Genomic DNA, 14,802 nt, shown 5'->3' with positions numbered 1-14,802 from the left:
AGAGGAGAGAGGTCCCGTAACAGACAATCTGGCTTCATGTCAGCAGAGAATCAGTCTTCATGTCATAGCAGAGAATCAGGCTTCACGTCACCCACCACTGTAATAGTCCATTTTCATAAATTTAGGCCCAGCACCCAGGCAGAGGAGAGAGGTCCCGTAACAGACAATCTGGCTTCATGTCAGCAGAGAATCAGTCTTCATATCATAGCAGAGAATCTGGCTTCCCGTTACCCACCACTGGAACAGTCCATTCTCAGATATTTAGGCCCCGGCACCCAGGCAGAGGAGAGAGGTCCCGTAACAGACAATCTGGCTTCATGTCAGCAGAGAATCAGTCTTCATATCATAGCAGAGAATCAGGCTTCACGTCAGCCACCACTGCAACAGTCCATTGTCATAAATTCAGGCCCAGCACCCAGGCAGAGGAGAGAGGTCCCGTAACAGACAATCTGGCTTCATGTCAGCAGAGAATCAGTCTGCATGTCATAGCAGAGAATGAGGCTTCACGTCACCCACCACTGCAACAGTCCATTTTCATAAATTTAGGCCCAGCACCCAGGCAGAGGAGAGAGGTCCCGTAACAGAGGATCTGGCTTCATGTCACCAGAGAATCAGTCTGCATGTCATAGCAGAGAATCAGGCTTCACGTCACCCACCACTGCAACAGTCCATTTTCATAAATTTAGGCCCAGCACCCAGGCAGAGGAGAGAGGTCCCGTAACAGAGGATCTGGCTTCATGTCACCAGAGAATCAGTCTGCATGTCATAGCAGAGAATCAGGCTTCACGTCAGCCACCACTGCAACAATCCATTGGCATATATTTAGGCCTAGCACACAGGCAGAGGAGAGAGGTCCCGTAACAGACAATCTGGCTTCATGTCAGCAGAGAATCAGTCTTCATATCATAGCAGAGAATCAGGCTTCACGTCAGCCACCAATGCAACAGTCCATTGTCAGATATTTAGGCCCAGCACCCAGGCAGAGGAGAGAGGTCCCGTAACAGAGGATCTGGCTTCATGTCACCAGAGAATCAGTCTGCATGTCATAGCAGAGAATCAGGCTTCACGTCAGCCACCACTGCAACAATCCATTGGCATATATTTAGGCCTAGCACACAGGCAGAGGAGAGAGGTCCCGTAACAGACAATCTGGCTTCATGTCAGCAGAGAATCAGTCTGCATGTCATAGCAGAGAATGAGGCTTCACGTCACCCACCACTGCAACAGTCCATTTTCATAAATTTAGGCCCAGCACCCAGGCAGAGGAGAGAGGTCCCGTAACAGAGGATCTGGCTTCATGTCACCAGAGAATCAGTCTGCATGTCATAGCAGAGAATCAGGCTTCACGTCACCCACCACTGCAACAGTCCATTTTCATATATTTAGGCCCAGCACCCAGGCAGAGGAGAGAGGTCCCGTAACAGAGGATCTGGCTTCATGTCACCAGAGAATCAGTCTGCATGTCATAGCAGAGAATCAGGCTTCACGTCAGCCACCACTGCAACAATCCATTGGCATATATTTAGGCCTAGCACACAGGCAGAGGAGAGAGGTCCCGTAACAGACAATCTGGCTTCATGTCAGCAGAGAATCAGTCTTCATATCATAGCAGAGAATCAGGCTTCACGTCAGCCACCAATGCAACAGTCCATTGTCAGATATTTAGGCCCAGCACCCAGGCAGAGGAGAGAGGTCCCGTAACAGAGGATCTGGCTTCATGTCAGCAGAGAATCAGTCTTCATGTCATAGCAGAGAATCAGGCTTCACGTCACCCACCACTGTAAGAGTCCATTTTCATAAATTTAGGCCCAGCACCCAGGCAGAGGAGAGAGGTCCCGTAACAGACGATCTGGCTTCATGTCAGCAGAGAATCAGTCTGCATGTCATAGCAGAGAATGAGGCTTCACGTCACCCACCACTGCAACAGTCCATTTTCATAAATTTAGGCCCAGCACCCAGGCAGAGGAGAGAGGTCCCGTAACAGAGGATCTGGCTTCATGTCACCAGAGAATCAGTCTGCATGTCATAGCAGAGAATCAGGCTTCACGTCACCCACCACTGCAACAGTCCATTGTCATAAATTCAGGCCCAGCACCCAGGCAGAGGAGAGAGGTCCCGTAACAGACAATCTGGCTTCATGTCACCAGAGAATCAGTCTGCATGTCATAGCAGAGAATGAGGCTTCACGTCAGCCACCACTGCAACAATCCATTGGCATATATTTAGGCCTAGCACACAGGCAGAGGAGAGGTTCATTCAACTTTGGGTAGCCTTGCAATATAATGGTAAAATGAAAATAAAAATAGGATTGAATGAGGAAGTGCCCTGGAGTCCAATAATATATGGTTATGGGGAGGTAGTTAATGTCTAATCTGGACAAGGGACGGACAGGTCCTGTGGGATCCATGCCTGGTTCATTTTTATGAACGTCAGCTTGTCCACATTGGCTGTAGACAGGCGGCTGCGTTTGTCTGTAATGACGCCCCCTGCCGTGCTGAATACACGTTCAGACAAAACGCTGGCTGCCGGGCAGGCCAGCACCTCCAAGGCATAAAAGGCTAGCTCTGGCCACGTGGACAATTTAGAGACCCAGAAGTTGAATGGGGCCGAACCATCAGTCAGTACGTGGAGGGGTGTGCACACGTACTGTTCCACCATGTTAGTGAAATGTTGCCTCCTGCTAACACGTTGCGTATCAGGTGGTGGTGCAGTTAGCTGTGGCGTGTTGACAAAAGTTTTCCACATCTCTGCCATGCTAACCCTGCCCTCAGAGGAGCTGGCCGTGACACAGCTGCCTTGGCGACCTCTTGCTCCTCCTCTGCCTTGGCCTTGGGCTTCCACTTGTTCCCCTGTGACATTTGGGAATGCTCTCAGTAGCGCGTCTACCAACGTGCGCTTGTACTCGCGCATCTTCCTATCACGCTCCAGTGCAGGAAGTAAGGTGGGCACATTGTCTTTGTAGCGTGGATCCAGCAGGGTGGCAACCCAGTAGTCCGCACAGGTTAAAATGTGGGCAACTCTGCTGTCGTTGCGCAGGCACTGCAGCATGTAGTCGCTCATGTGTGCCAGGCTGCCCAGGGGTAAGGACAAGCTGTCCTCTGTGGGAGGCGTATCGTCATCGTCCTGCCTTTCCCCCCAGCCACGCACCAGTGATGGACCCGAGCTGCGTTGGGTGCCACCCCGCTGTGACCATGCTTCATCCTCATCCTCCTCCACCTCCTCCTCATCCTCGTCCTCCTCGTCCTCCAGTAGTGGGCCCTGGCTGGCCACATTTGTACCTGGCCTCTGCTGTTGCCAAAAACCTCCCTCTGAGTCACTTCGAAGAGACTGGCCTGAAAGTGCTAAAAATGACCCCTCTTCCTCCTCCTCCTCCTCCTCCTCCTGGGCCACCTCCTCTTCCATCATCGCCCTAAGTGTTTTCTCAAGGAGACATAGAAGTGGTATTGTAACGCTGATAACGGTGTCATCGCCACTGGCCATGTTGGTGGAGTACTCGAAACAGCGCAACAGGGCACACAGGTCTCGCATGGAGGCCCAGTCATTGGTGGTGAAGTGGTGCTGTTCTGTAGTGCGACTGACCCGTGCGTGCTGCAGCTGAAACTCCACTATGGCCTGCTGCTGCTCGCACAGTCTGTCCAGCATGTGCAAGGTGGAGTTCCACCTGGTGGGCACGTCGCATATGAGGCGGTGAGCGGGAAGGCCGAAGTTACGCTGTAGCGCAGACAGGCGAGCAGCGGCAGGATGTGAACGCCGGAAGCGCGAACAGACGGCCCGCACTTTATGCAGCAGCTCTGACATGTCGGGGTAGTTGTGAATGAACTTCTGCACCACCAAATTCAGCACATGCGCCAAGCAAGGGATGTGCGTCAAATTGGCTAGTCCCAGAGCTGCAACGAGATTTCGCCCATTATCACACACCACCAGGCCGGGCTTGAGGCTCACCGGCAGCAACCACTCGTCGGTCTGTTGTTCAATACCCCGCCACAACTCCTGTGCGGTGTGGGGCCTGTCCCCCAAACATATGAGTTTCAGAATGGCCTGCTGACGTTTACCCCGGGCTGTGCTGAAGTTGGTGGTGAAGGTGTGTGGCTGACTGGATGAGCAGGTGGAAGAAGAGGAGGAGGAAGCCGAGAAGGAGGAGGTGGCAACAGGAGGCAAAGAATGTTGCCCTGCGATCCTTGGCGGCGGAAGGACGTGCGCCAAACAGCTCTCCGCCTGGGGCCCAGCTGCCACTACATTTACCCAGTGTGCAGTTAGGGAGATATAGCGTCCCTGGCCGTGCTTACTGGTCCACGTATCTGTGGTTAGGTGGACCTTGCTACAGATGGCGTTGCGCAGTGCACACTTGATTTTATCGGATACTTGGTTGTGCAGGGAAGGCACGGCTCTCTTGGAGAAGTAGTGCCGGCTGGGAACAACATACTGTGGGACAGCAAGCGACATGAGCTGTTTGAAGCTGTCTGTGTCCACCAGCCTAAATGACAGCATTTCATAGGCCAGTAGTTTAGAAATGCTGGCATTCAGGGCCAGGGATCGAGGGTGGCTAGGTGGGAATTTACGCTTTCTATCAAATGTTTGTGAGATGGAGAGCTGAACGCTGGCGTGTGACATGGTTGAGACGCTTGGTGACGGAGGTGGTGGTGGTGGTGTTGGTGGTACATCCCCTGTTTGCTGGGCGGCAGGTGCCAACGTTCCTCCAGAGGCGGAGGAAGAGGCCGAGGCGGCAGCAGCAGAATAGGCCGAGGCGGCAGCAGCAGAAGAGGTAGCAGGGGGAGCCTGAGTGACTTCCTTGGTTTTAAGGTGTTTACTCCACTGCAGTTCATGCTTTGCATGCAGGTGCCTGGTCATGCAGGTTGTGCTCAGGTTCAGAACGTTAATGCCTCGCTTCAGGCTCTGATGGCACAGCGTGCAAACCACTCGGGTCTTGTCGTCAGCACATTGTTTGAAGAAGTGCCATGCCAGGGAACTCCTTGAAGCTGCCTTTGGGGTGCTCGGTCCCAGATGGCGGCGGTCAGTAGCAGGCGGAGTCTCTTGGCGGCGGGTGTTCTGCTTTTGCCCACTGCTCCCTCTTTTGCTACGCTGTTGGCTCGGTCTCACCACTGCCTCTTCCTCCGAACTGTGAAAGTCAGTGGCACGACCTTCATTCCATGTGGGGTCTAGGACCTCATCGTCCCCTGCATCGTCTTCCACCCAGTCTTGATCCCTGACCTCCTGTTCAGTCTGCACACTGCAGAAAGACGCAGCAGTTGGCACCTGTGTTTCGTCATCATCAGAGACATGCTGAGGTGGTATTCCCATGTCCTCATCATCAGGAAACATAAGTGGTTGTGCGTCAGTGCATTCTATGTCTTTCACCGCTGGGGAAGGGCTAGGTGGATGCCCTTGGGAAACCCTGCCAGCGGAGTCTTCAAACAGCATAAGAGACTGCTGCATAACTTGAGGCTGAGACAGTTTCCCTGGTATGCATGGGGGTGATGTGACAGACTGATGGGGTTGGTTTTCAGGCGCCATCTGTGCGCTTTCTGCAGAAGACTGGGTGGGAGATAATGTGAACGTGCTGGATCCACTGTCGGCCACCCAATTGACTAATGCCTGTACCTGCTCAGGCCTTACCATCCTTAGAACGGCATTGGGCCCCACCATATATCGCTGTAAATTCTGGCGGCTACTGGGACCTGAGGTAGTTGGTACACTAGGACGTGTGGATGTGGCAGAACGGCCACGTCCTCTCCCAGCACCAGAGGGTCCACTAACACCACCACGACCATGTCCACGTCCGCGTCCCTTACTAGATGTTTTTCTCATTGTTATGGTTCACCACAACAACAAATATATTATTTGGCCCAATGTATTGTATTCAAATTCAGCGGGATATAAATTTGAGGCCTAGTATTTAGGCGCTGGGTGACCGGTATGGATTTAGTGACAGAATTAGACTTGGAAATGCACAGAAGCGTGTGTGTGAAGTTATTCTGAATGACCCTATGTGCACCTTCAATATGATCTACCCTTTTAGGGATAGATTTCAAATAGCTCTGATATAGCAGAAACGACTAAATTATGAAATTGCTAAATTGGGAATTGTATTTCAACCCAGAACAAAAAATGTGCTTTGACGGACACTAAATAACTTTCCCAGCCACAACAGGACAGCGGTAACGAGAGATTTAGCGGGATATAAATTTGAGGCCTAGTATTTAGGCGCTGGGTGACAGGTATGGGTTTAGTGACAGAATTAGATTTGGAAATGCACAGTAGCGGGTGTGTGAAGTTATTCTGAATGACCCTATGTGCACCTTGAATATTATATACCCTTTTAGGGATAGATTTCAAATAGCTCTGATATAGCAGAAACCACTAAATTATGAAATTGCTAAATTGGGAATTGTATTTCAACCCAGAACAAGAAATGTGCTTGAACGGACACTAAATAACTCGCCCAGCTACAGCACTAGGGACAGATTTAGCGGGATATAAATTTGAGGCCTAGTATTTAGGCGCTGGGTGACAGGTATGGGTTTAGTGCCAGAATTAGACTTGGAAATACACAGTAGCGGGTGTGTGTGAAGTTATTCTGAATGACCCAATGTGCACCTTGAATATTATATACCCTTTTAGGGATAGATTTCAAATAGCTCTGATATAGCAGAAACCACTAAATTATGAAATTGCTAAATTGGGAATTGTATTTCAACCCAGAACAAGAAATGTGCTTGAACGGACACTAAATAACTCGCCCAGCTACAGCACTAAGGACAGATTTAGCGGGATATAAATTTGAGGCCTAGTATTTAGGCGCTGGGTGACAGGTATGGGTTTAGTGCCAGAATTAGACTTGGAAATACACAGTAGCGGGTGTGTGTGAAGTTATTCTGAATGACCCAATGTGCACCTTGAATATTATATACCCTTTTAGGGATAGATTTCAAATAGCTCTGATATAGCAGAAACCACTAAATTATGAAATTGCTAAATTGGGAATTGTATTTCAACCCAGAACAAAAAATGTGCTTTGACGGACACTAAATATCTTGCCCAGCAACAACAGTACAGCGGTAACGAGAGATTTAGCAGGATATAAATTTGAGGCCTAGTATTTAGGCGCTGGGTGACAGGTATGGGTTTAGTGACAGAATTAGACTTGGAAATACACAGTAGCGGGTGTGTGTGAAGTTATTCTGAATGACCCAATGTGCACCTTGAATATTATATACCCTTTTAGGGATAGATTTCAAATAGCTCTGATATAGCAGAAACCACTAAATTATGAAATTGCTAAATTGGGAATTGTACTTCAACCCAGAACAAAAAATGTGCTTTGACGGACACTAAATATCTTTCCAAGCAACAACAGTACAGCGGTAACGAGAGATTTAGCAGGATATAAATTTGAGGCCTAGTATTTAGGCGCTGGGTGACAGGTATGGGTTTAGTGACAGAATTAGACTTGGAAATACACAGTAGCGGGTGTGTGTGAAGTTATTCTGAATGACCCAATGTGCACCTTGAATATTATATACCCTTTTAGGGATAGATTTCAAATAGCTCTGATATAGCAGAAACCACTAAATTATGAAATTGCTAAATTGGGAATTGTACTTCAACCCAGAACAAAAAATGTGCTTTGACGGACACTAAATAACTTTCCCAGCTACAACAGGACAGCGGTAACGAGAGATTTAGCGGGATATAAATTTGAGGCCTAGTATTTAGGCGCTGGGTGACAGGTATGGGTTTAGTGACAGAATTAGACTTGGAAATACACAGTAGCGGGTGTGTGTGAAGTTATTCTGAATGACCCTATGTGCACCTTCAATATGATCTACCCTTTTAGGGATAGATTTCAAATAGCTCTGATATAGCAGAAACCACTAAATTATGAAATTGCTAAATTGGGAATTGTATTTCAACCCAGAAGAAAAAATGTGCTTTGACGGACACTAAATAACTTTCCCAGCTACAACAGGACAGCGGTAACGAGAGATTTAGCAGGATATAAATTTGAGGCCTAGTATTTAGGCGCTGGGTGACAGGTATGGGTTTAGTGACAGAATTAGACTTGAAAATACACAGTAGCGGGTGTGTGTGAAGTTATTCTGAATGACCCAATGTGCACCTTGAATATTATATACCCTTTTAGGGATAGATTTCAAATAGCTCTGATATAGCAGAAACCACTAAATTATGAAATTGCTAAATTGGGAATTGTACTTCAACCCAGAACAAAAAATGTGCTTTGACGGACACTAAATATCTTTCCAAGCAACAACAGTACAGCGGTAACGAGAGATTTAGCAGGATATAAATTTGAGGCCTAGTATTTAGGCGCTGGGTGACAGGTATGGGTTTAGTGACAGAATTAGACTTGGAAATACACAGTAGCGGGTGTGTGTGAAGTTATTCTGAATGACCCAATGTGCACCTTGAATATTATATACCCTTTTAGGGATAGATTTCAAATAGCTCTGATATAGCAGAAACCACTAAATTATGAAATTGCTAAATTGGGAATTGTACTTCAACCCAGAACAAAAAATGTGCTTTGACGGACACTAAATAACTTTCCCAGCTACAACAGGACAGCGGTAACGAGAGATTTAGCGGGATATAAATTTGAGGCCTAGTATTTAGGCGCTGGGTGACAGGTATGGGTTTAGTGACAGAATTAGACTTGGAAATACACAGTAGCGGGTGTGTGTGAAGTTATTCTGAATGACCCTATGTGCACCTTCAATATGATCTACCCTTTTAGGGATAGATTTCAAATAGCTCTGATATAGCAGAAACCACTAAATTATGAAATTGCTAAATTGGGAATTGTATTTCAACCCAGAACAAAAAATGTGCTTTGACGGACACTAAATAACTTTCCCAGCTACAACAGGACAGCGGTAACGAGAGATTTAGCAGGATATAAATTTGAGGCCTAGTATTTAGGCGCTGGGTGACAGGTATGGGTTTAGTGACAGAATTAGACTTGAAAATACACAGTAGCGGGTGTGTGTGAAGTTATTCTGAATGACCCAATGTGCACCTTGAATATTATATACCCTTTTAGGGATAGATTTCAAATAGCTCTGATATAGCAGAAACCACTAAATTATGAAATTGCTAAATTGGGAATTGTACTTCAACCCAGAACAAAAAATGTGCTTTGACGGACACTAAATAACTTTCCCAGCTACAACAGGACAGCGGTAACGAGAGATTTAGCAGGATATAAATTTGAGGCCTAGTATTTAGGCGCTGGGTGACAGGTATGGGTTTAGTGACAGAATTAGACTTGAAAATACACAGTAGCGGGTGTGTGTGAAGTTATTCTGAATGACCCAATGTGCACCTTGAATATTATATACCCTTTTAGGGATAGATTTCAAATAGCTCTGATATAGCAGAAACCACTAAATTATGAAATTGCTAAATTGGGAATTGTACTTCAACCCAGAACAAAAAATGTGCTTTGACGGACACTAAATAACTTTCCCAGCTACAACAGGACAGCGGTAACGAGAGATTTAGCGGGATATAAATTTGAGGCCTAGTATTTAGGCGCTGGGTGACCGGTATGGATTTAGTGACAGAATTAGACTGGGATATGGCCAAAAAATAACCACACTATTGCTGGTTAAATGCACTTGGTGACGGGCGCAGCTTGCCCCTGATGTAGTATATGGCCAAAAAATGAACAGACTATTGCTGGTTAAATGCACTTGGTGTCACAGCTTGACCAACCACACTACTGAGGGTTAAATGCACTTGGTGACGGGCGCAGCTTGCCCCTGATGTAGTATATGGCCAAAAAATAAACAGACTATTGCTGGTTAAATGCACTTGGTGTGACAGCTTCACCCTGATGTAGGCTTTAGCCAGAAAACAACCACACCATTGAGGGTTAAATGCACTTGGTGACAGGCGCAGCTTGCCCCTGATTTTGTATATGGCCAAAAAATGAACAGACTATTGCTGGTTAAATGCACTTGGTGTGACAGCTTCACCCTGATGTAGGCTTTAGCCAAAAAACAACCACACCATTGAGGGTTAAATGCACTTGGTGACAGGCGCAGCTTGCCCCTGATTTTGTATATGGCCAAAAAATGAACAGACTATTGCTGGTTAAATGCACTTGGTGTGACAGCTTCACCCTGATGTAGGCTTTAGCCAAAAAACAACCACACCATTGAGGGTTAAATGCACTTGGTGACAGGCGCAGCTTGCCCCTGATTTTGTATATGGCCAAAAAATGAACAGACTATTGCTGGTTAAATGCACTTGGTGTGACAGCTTCACCCTGATGTAGGCTTTAGCCAAAAAACAACCACACCATTGAGGGTTAAATGCACTTGGTGACAGGCGCAGCTTGCCCCTGATTTTGTATATGGCCAAAAAATGAACAGACTATTGCTGGTTAAATGCACTTGGTGTGACAGCTTCACCCTGATGTAGGCTTTAGCCAAAAAACAACCACACCATTGAGGGTTAAATGCACTTGGTCGCAGCTTGTGCTGGCGCACCACAAGACACAAAATGGCCGCCGATCACCCCAGAAAAATGTGACTGACAAACGGTCTGGGCAGCCTAAAAACAGTGAGCAATTGAGGATCAGCAGCTCAATGATCCACAGCTGCAGATCGATCAGTTAATCAAGTCCTTTGGAGGAGTTAATCTGCCTAATCTCGCCCTACTGTCGCAGCCGCAACCTCTCCCTACGCTAATCAGAGCAGAGTGACGGGCGGCGCTATGTGACTCCAGCTTAAATAGAGGCTGGGTCACATGGTGCTCTGGCCAATCACAGCCATGCCAATAGTAGGCATGGCTGTGATGGCCTCTTGGGGCAAGTAGTATGACGCTTGTTGATTGGCTGCTTTGCAGCCTTTCAAAAAGCGCCAAGAAAGCGTCACAAAAGCGCCAAGAAAGCGACGAACACCGAACCCGAACCCGGACTTTTACGAAAATGTCCGGGTTCGGGTCCGTGTCACGGACACCCCAAAATTCGGTACGAACCCGAACTATACAGTTCGAGTTCGCTCATCCCTAGTCTCTAGGATTATGGATTCTCGCATTATCCGCAGTTCTCTCCAGTACCTCGTTCATTGGGAGAGTTATGGTCCTGAGGAGAGGATCTGGGTCCCAGTGGCGAACATTAAGGCCACTTGTCTCATCAGGGCTTTCCATAGGTCTCATCCTGAGAAGGTGGGCTCTGAGTGTCCGGAATCCACCCATAGAGGGAGGGGTACTGTCACCGCCACTTCTGTGAGAAGGTCTGGCAGACGTTCTTCTCTACCTCTTATATGATGTTCTTTGTTTTGGTTTCACTTTCTCATCTCCTTTGCTTCTGCCAGGTGCCACTTATTTAGACATAATCATCTTCCTTTATATTCCCTCCCATACTGCCTCACTTTGCGGTTTATACTACTTCCTGGATGAAGTGTTCACTGCTGGAGACTGCGTCTGCTGTTTGCTCAGATAAGTCCTTTACTTTATTGTGTTTGCTTGCTGGCTTGATTCTAGGTGACTCTGACTCCATCCGTATTAAGTGCAGGGAGCCGGTGGTCGTGTTCCCTCACTATTATAGGGTTTTCAGGTGTCACACAGGCTTAGGTACGTGGGCATGCAATCGTCTACCATCTGTCCACACAGTCCGTAGTCTGGATTCAAATGACACCATGTCCTCCTTGGTCTCCTGTACTACATCCTTCAGGCTCCGTGCAAAAAATTGTACAGTATTCTGTCCCTGAGACTTCGGCCTTCTCCCAGTCACCCCCTGCAAAATTTTGCTCATTCTTCACCCTCTCAATATACAACTGCTCCTTAAGGGGGCTTTAAGAAGACTCTCCCATTTTTAAAACCATTAAATCATTTAAGTCAGTAAGCGACTTGAATCTGCTGTAACATACTGTGGCCGGGCATTGGTCTTGTCAGTGGGTCAGGGACCCTACCTAAAAGCCCCATTTGGTCCTTAGGACTCCATGGTGTGTATATTACTATATGCTGCTGGGCGTACTGTGGTTGGGCAGGTGGTCCCTGAGGAGCCTGATTGACACCATCCCCACCACCAGCCGCACCATCGGCCATTGGTGGAGGCTGTGGGACAAAACATGTTCTCACGGTTACGGTTACTTGGTGCTCCACAGACCCTACACACGTCAGTCCAGTCAGGGTTTTGAGTGTCACAAATTGACATATCCAATTGGCCAGTCCCTCAACCATCATCGGATAAGCCGGTGGTGGAGCGGGAGGGGCAGAGGGAAAACCATGCTCCCCCTTCTTTTTCCCTTGAGGATCGGACTTGGTATCGTAATGCAGATTACCTCACATATGTCTGCACACCCAGTGCTGATTATCCACATGATTTGCGACTTTACACCAAGCGTTCACTATCTCCTCACATGCATGATCCTTTATCCACCCTTCATTTAACTCCTTAAACTTCTGCCACGTTCTAGGGTTTAAATTTCCATATTTCATCCCAGCCTTTTCTAACACTTCCTCTGTCTTTTTCCTATCTTGTTTACCTTCCATATATATCCTCTACCACTTCCTTAGCCAGTTTGTAGCCCTCAGGGATTGCACGGGAGTTTTCCATTTTACTTTCCAATCCCTGAATGCACTAATTATCTCTAGACGTCTGTATTTTAAATTCCCTGCTTGTCCCTTCCTCGTGGTGCTTCCCCACTAGACTTCCTTCCTCTAGCGTACACTACGTAGGACAGCAGAATACTAACCCCTACCTGCTTTTAGCAGCGCCTTATGGGGTTCCAGGGCTCCTGATTGACCTGTGCTGCATTCACTGTGATTCTATACAAAATCCAGAGGACTACTAAGACATATATCACAATACCAAGTGCAAACCCAAAGGTGTTCCAAAAAACAATATTATCCATACCCAGCGATCATAGGAATAATGTGGTTTGGGTTCTTACCTCTTAAATATGGCTCGACCTCAAGTAGACATTTTATACTTCCCCACAGTCCCGATCCCAGGCAGAAAGGCAAAGGAGACACAGATAGATTTGCAAGAATAAGCTTCTTACCTTAACAGCGCTGTTTTTAGATCATCTGTGCGTCCTGGTCCCTCTCCTTAATCGGTCGGAGTTGTTGGGAGGAGTGCACTGGTCAAGCCCCATGTTGATGACTCCAAGAATTGTTAGGGCAAAACCCCTAAGTCTATGACCTGCTGGGGTCCAAATCAGATAAAAGTACGAGTATACTCGGGAGAGATAAATGACACAGGCTCAAGGTTGTATCAGAATGATGTCTCTCATCTTTATTGGGCGGATACAATATATTTATACCTATTTTCTAGAACTCAAGCCAACAGATATCGTCATTTTACGTAAGCACCACATGATTATTAATAATACCTTATCTTATCCTTCAGTTGTTTATCCTTGAGAAGTATCTAGAACCAGTTGTACTCCCAGAACATCAGATACACATTGTTCTGAGAACTAACCAGTAATTGACTTTGTTTGTCTCAAGTACACACGGCTCAGCAATTCTCCATTCTGACCTAAAATAAACCAACAAAGTAAAATGGAATCCAAGATACAAAATGAAGGTGCAATCCCTCACAAGCGCCGGCCTCTTCTAGTGGCTGATCGGCATAGGTCCCAGAAAATAGGTCATCAATATAAATTCCGAAATAACCTGTTAGCCCAGCGGTCCATGACAGCGCTGCTGCCCCTACCCATGGGCATGGGAGCCGGGCTCCCTCTTTCCCTCCTGCTGCCATGCGCCATGCTGACAAGCGCGGGCAGCAGATAGCTTAACTGTTGCATCTGTGCTCCATGCCAGAGTTTACTTCCTGCTGGAGACCTGTACTGTTGTTAGGGCTTGCATGGGTGTGTCTCTCCTCACTTGAGGGGCAGCACGTACACGCCCTCTGTCTCACCAGCCTATGGCTGGATTGCAGGAAGTATTTAAAGGCGCCTCCTGCCACAGGAAGATGTTTGAGCAACTCATGGTCACTAGCTTGCCTAGTTCCAAGTGTGAAGGTGGTTTTTAAGTTCTGCTTTGCTGTGTACCGGACCCTGCTTTTGTAATTATCGGATTTTGTCTGTTTGCCGCCTGCCTCTGACCTCGGACTTCGTTTACGGACCTTGCTGGTTTGCCACCTGCCTCTGACCTCGGACTTCGTTTACGGACCTTGCTTGATCTCTGCCTGACCTGACCACACACTTCCCCTCGGTGCACTGCACTGTGACAGATTTGTTAAATTAATTGTACTGGTATATTTTATGGTATGCACTAGAAGGCAGTTTTAGGATGTTTTTTGTTCACCAGTATGTATTATAAATTGACACATACATATGAAGCATATTTATTCACTTTATACTCTAACAGCACTTTAAATACAAACCGGATTCCAAAAAAGTTGGGACACTATACAAATCGTGAATAAAAACTGAATGCAATGATGTGGAGATGGCAAATGTCAATATTTTATTTGTAATAGAACATAGATGACAGATCAAACGTTTAATCTGAGTAAATGCATAATTTTAAAGGAAATATGCGTTGATTCAAATTTTCACGGTGTCAACAAATCCCCAAAAAGTTGGGACAAGTAGCAATAAGAGGCTGGAAAAAGTAAAGTTGAGCATAACAAAGAGCTGGAAGACCAATTAACACTAATTAGGTCAATTGGCAACATGATTGGGTATAAAAAGAGCTTCTCAGAGTGGCAGTGTCTCTCAGAAGCCAAGATGGGTAGAGGATCACCAATTCCCACAATGTTGCGCAGAAAGATAGTGGAGCAATATCAGAAAGGTGTTACCCAGCGAAAAATTGCAAAGACTTTGC

Source organism: Bufo gargarizans, chromosome 2 (assembly GCF_014858855.1).
Source record: "Bufo gargarizans isolate SCDJY-AF-19 chromosome 2, ASM1485885v1, whole genome shotgun sequence".
Classification (NCBI taxonomy): domain Eukaryota; kingdom Metazoa; phylum Chordata; class Amphibia; order Anura; family Bufonidae; genus Bufo; species Bufo gargarizans.
The sequence above is the reverse complement of the archived record's forward strand: the minus strand, read 5'-3'. Positions refer to the sequence as shown.